We start from the raw sequence: 5,023 nt of genomic DNA, 5'->3' as shown, positions 1-5,023 counted from the left end.
TGCAGTCTTGAGGTATCAGATCAGCCTTGATCTTATTGCGTGGCAGAGAAGGCTCGAGGGGCCACGTGGCCTACTCCTGCTCCTAATTCTTATCTTTGTACATATGAATCATAGCCTGGTGAGGTTCAGCACTTTAGGAGAGGAAGGGGAGAAGATTACCAAAAAAAACTTAGGAAAAATGATTGACTAGTTCAAAAATTATTTTGAATTTGCAGTAACTTGCATAATTTTATCCAGTGAGTGGTTGGGGTATGGAGTGCACTGCCCAGTGTAGTAGCGAAGATGTTCGATTTTAACGTCTAAACAGAGAGCTGGGTAAGTATCTGTAATGAAAGAGTTTGCAGGGCGGTAGGGAAGGGGTGGGGCAGTGGAACAAGATGGATTGTGTTGAGCTGGTGTGGACTTAATAGGCCAAATGACCTCTTTCCCTGTTGTAACCATTCCATGATAATTTGTCAGAAATATTTATGTAACGGTAGATTGCAGGAGGACATGTGATCACAATGGGGCCATTTAGCCCTCATGCCAGTGGTGGCACTTTGAAGTCTGGCCTTACTTATGGGATCTGAGAATCACTGGCATTTATTGCCCATTCCTGATTGCCCTTGGGAAGATGGTAGTGAGCTGTCTTAATGAATCCAATCCACTGCTTTATCTCTGAAGTCCTGCAAAAGTTTGCTTTTCAAGTATTCACTCAATTTCGTTTTGAAAGATTATTATTGATTCTGCTTCCACCCACTAACATGATCCAAATCATAACAATGTGTTTTTAAAAAAATTCTTATCTTTCCACTGCTTTTTACAATTATATTAAATCCAGGTCCTCTTTTGTAATGGATCTTCCTACCAGTGGAAACAAATTCTCTTATTTAGTTGATCAAACTCCTCCATGATTTCGAATGCCTTTATAAATTTTCACCTTAACATTCTCTGCTCTAAGAACAAACCAGGTAAATGAAGTCCCTCACCCTTGGAACCACTGGTGAATCTCTGTATCTCCTTAAAGATGCTAACATCCTCCTTGAACTGTCCATTCAACTGTCCATCCAGAATTGAATGCAGTACTCTAACCTAGGCTTAACCACTGATCTATGACTTCCTTGTGTTTATACTCTGTGCTTCTCGATAAACCATAGGATGCTTCAGGATTTTATTATTTAAACAGATTCATTTACCTGTTCCACAACCTTCAAAGGTTTGTATACGTGAATCTCCAGTTCCCTGATCCTGCACCCACCTATAAATGTGTACAATTCAGCATGTGCTGTGGAACACATTAGCATGAGGTGTTTGTACTCTAAAGACAAAGAAAAGAATGTAGATACTGGAAATCTGAAATAAAGACAGAAAATACTCATCAGGTCAGGCAGCATCTGTGGAAGGATGAAACAAAGTTAACATTTTTGGTTGAACAGCTGATGAAAGGTTATTGACGACTGGAAAGGTTGACTCTGTTTCTTACTCCATAGATGCTGCCTGACCTGTTGAGAATTCACAGCACTTCCAATTTTTACTAAGCATTTGCATTTTCTTTCTCTCCCCTTTTTCTAAATCTTCCTGAAGGTTCTGACTTTTGCTGATTCACACTGCCATCTATTCAGTAAAGTTGAATGAGGGATAAATATTGGACAGGGTACCAGGAAGAACTCTCAGAATAATGCCACGGAATCTCTTATATCCACCTGAGAGGGCAGGGAGGGCCTTGATTCAAAAGACAGCTCATTCAACATTTCCTACAACAATGACTGCACATAAGAAAGTACTTCATTGGCTGTTAAAGGCTCTGTAACAAGCAGATAGGGATGTGAAAGGGGCAATGGAAATCCAAAGCTTTTGAATTTTACTCTGTCAGTACCTTTCTCTATTTAAATGTGATTACAAACTTGTGCACAGCAAGCACCATCATACAGTGATGTGATTGTGAGGGGGTAATCTGTTTCATATTGACTGTGACTCTGTGTCTAAGTCAGAAGCTGAAGTCCCAATTAATTGATTTGAACACAGAAATCCAGCCTAGCGGTTTAGTGTGATGCTGCAATGTCAGATCTGCTGTCTTCTGGAAGGCCCTCTCAGGGACACCTAAGAGATCCCCGGTACTATTTTGAGAGTTCCTTCTAGTGTTCTGCCCATTATTTATCCTTTTTTCAATATTACTGAACGGCTGGGAAGTCGCATCAACGAGTCTCAGAATCTTCAGGACATGGGAGATCAGCCAGTCAGTGACATCTTTGTGCAGTGGCCACATAAACATTTGTAACTTTTCCCAAGGTGAAGACAAGCTACAGTATATAGATATTTGCGCTATATAAAAAGAGACATTTTCACAATCTAGATTGATTTTGTGTACTGTATAGGGGCTAGAGGGAAATGGCAGTCTACTGCCTTTTTGATCAGGGCCTAATGAGACTGTAATATGTTGGATTGTAGTGAAGAGTAGGTTTTAATTTGGTTCTGGTTAATTTATACACTGATTTGCAACAGGCCCATATTGTCATTATTGCACAATTGGATTTGTCATTCTCCTCCAAATTGCAGCTTGAAAAAGCGGTGACAGATTTGCTTAAATTCTTTGTCAGCACTACAGATGGGCAAACACAATGTGTGGAAATTTGGATTGTCGTCATTAGGGATCATATGTATTAAAAGTCTATTGTAGACAGGAATGTTCTGATTCCAAGACAGAACTTCGTGACTGCATTATCTAAAAAGCAATGGACAGAGGATTGGGTGGTTTAATGTGTGGGATATGTTGGCTGCTGTTGGTAATGGATAGCTTCCTGTTAATGGAGTGGGCAACTCGGCGCCAATCTAATTCTGCTGTGTAGTAGTATTGATCTAACCATACTGGAGTGAGAGAGAAAAAAAATCTTGACTCATTGAGAGAACAGTAGTCACTGCACCTGACCAAATATTTACTTGTAAACATAGGCTGTCTGTCTGAATTTGACATGTATGTTGGAGTTGCTCTGTATGCTGTTTTACTGAGCTCTGACAAAGCTGAATGGAACTTTGGTTCTTCATGCAAACTTACATTTCACTGGGAGATTGCCAAGTGCCATTGAATCATTTTAGCCAAATACCCACTATGCACATGTACACCTGGATGATGAGCAAAGCCGAAGTGTTTACTTATTATTGGTTAGCTATCGCTAAAACTGCTTCTGAGAGGTTTGGATTCCTTTTTCACAGTAAATGCTACTTTTCTAGCTACACACTTTATTACCTCTAAACAAACCTTAGGAATCTCTCAAAAACTGTTTGGCAAACCCAAGTTCATCAAAGATTTGAAATCTACTCTTGTATTTGGAGATACTGGATCAATAGGACAGGTCAGGATACAAGAAAAAGTTGTGTGTCTGATTAAATGAGCCTGCTTCTCTCTTCTACTGTATTTCTTTTCATTGTAACCTTTCTTGTATCTAAGTATCTCTCCATTTGCTAATACTACCGTAGCCAGTTTCCTTTGAACTTCTCTATTGTTGCTTCTAAGCTTTGGTTTCAATTTTGTTCATTCCTATCGCTCTGCACACATCATCTTTAGTGTTGAACTGGAGGACTAATTGGACAATCCCTATCCACGTCTCACTCTGTTGGAACACCAATACTTTAATTTGGAAGATGCAGCCGCAACACCCTCAGGGGGTGGGTGAAGTTTCCTCAACTCTTCAATCCTTCTACCTATCGCTTTAAGTCTGTGTTCTTTGGTGAGGGAAGGTCTTTCCTGATGATGCACACTGGTTAAATCTTTCCTCACCCTCCTCTGTTACAAGGAAAATCCCAGCCCCTTAGAATTCTCCAGCTCTGCCCATATCATTATCAATCTCATCTGCACCAGTGCTATCGCACCCTTCCTATAATTTGGCAACCAGAACTATACACCCTCTAAATGTTGTATCACTGTTTTATACAGTTCTGGCATAACTTCTCTGTTATTGCATACCATGCCTCAGCCAATAAAGCCAAGCATCTTGTGCACCTTCTTAATCACCTTATCAACAAGTAGGGATCTAGATTTTGGCTTGCTTACTTTCTCTTGAATCTTAGTCATAACTTGTATTGAAACATCACAGGGTAGAAAGAGGAAGAATTTAAATGCAAGGAGAACTACATTATTAGCTCATCATCTTCGAGCTCTGGTTTCAATTTGCAGTTGAGGCTCCTTTCAGAATTAAGGCTAGCATCCTCCTGTGTTGTAAATTTATGAATGCTCTCCCAAGATACAGAAGGCCCATTTTGTTTAAGATACAATTTGGAAATCCAAAAAAATGACATCAATTACTGGTCAGCTTGAAAAAGAACAAAATTAAAGGTTATTCGAGAAGATCTCAGAGCCAACTTGTTTGTTAATTTTAATAGTCTTGAATGAGTTATTTGGATCAGTGTGCAAAGGAGGACAGAACACTTGTTGTATAAATGAACCAAAGAGGGAAAAAAAATCAGCCATAGAGACAAACTTGGAGTGTTCAATAGTTCAGGAAACATAAATGGAAAAGTAATGGGACTGAAGAAACATACATTTCCTCAGCGTTAATGACTTCCAATGTAAGTAAGAGGAACAGATGGAGCGATAACAAACTGGGCCTGCATTTGCTAGTTTGAAGAATAAGAACTCTCATCAGAACAAAATTCGTACCTGGCTCAAAAGGGTGGGTACAAGGAGGATGTTTCTTCTGACTGAGTCTAGGACCAGAGAATTACAATTTCTTAACCCAGAGGGTGATGAATCTGTGGAATTCTCTACCCCCAAAGGGCTGCAGAGAATCATAGTTCTCAATTATCAATAGATTTCTGCAGCTTAAGAGAATCAAGGGATATGGGGATAGTGCAAGAAAAATGGCCAAGGTAGAAGATCAACCATGATCTTGATGATGGGGGAGCAGGTTCGAAAGGCTGGTATGTGTGGACTTTATGGAATATTTCTCCCCCACCAAGCCTGATTGCTTCTGATTTACAATAATGAGTAGGAGCCCAAATTGAATAATTAATAAATGAAACATGTATATACAAATAGATTTTATTATGA

The sequence above is a fragment of the Pristis pectinata genome, chromosome X, assembly GCF_009764475.1.
Source record: "Pristis pectinata isolate sPriPec2 chromosome X, sPriPec2.1.pri, whole genome shotgun sequence".
Lineage (NCBI taxonomy): Eukaryota > Metazoa > Chordata > Chondrichthyes > Rhinopristiformes > Pristidae > Pristis > Pristis pectinata.
This window is presented reverse-complemented; position numbering follows the sequence as displayed.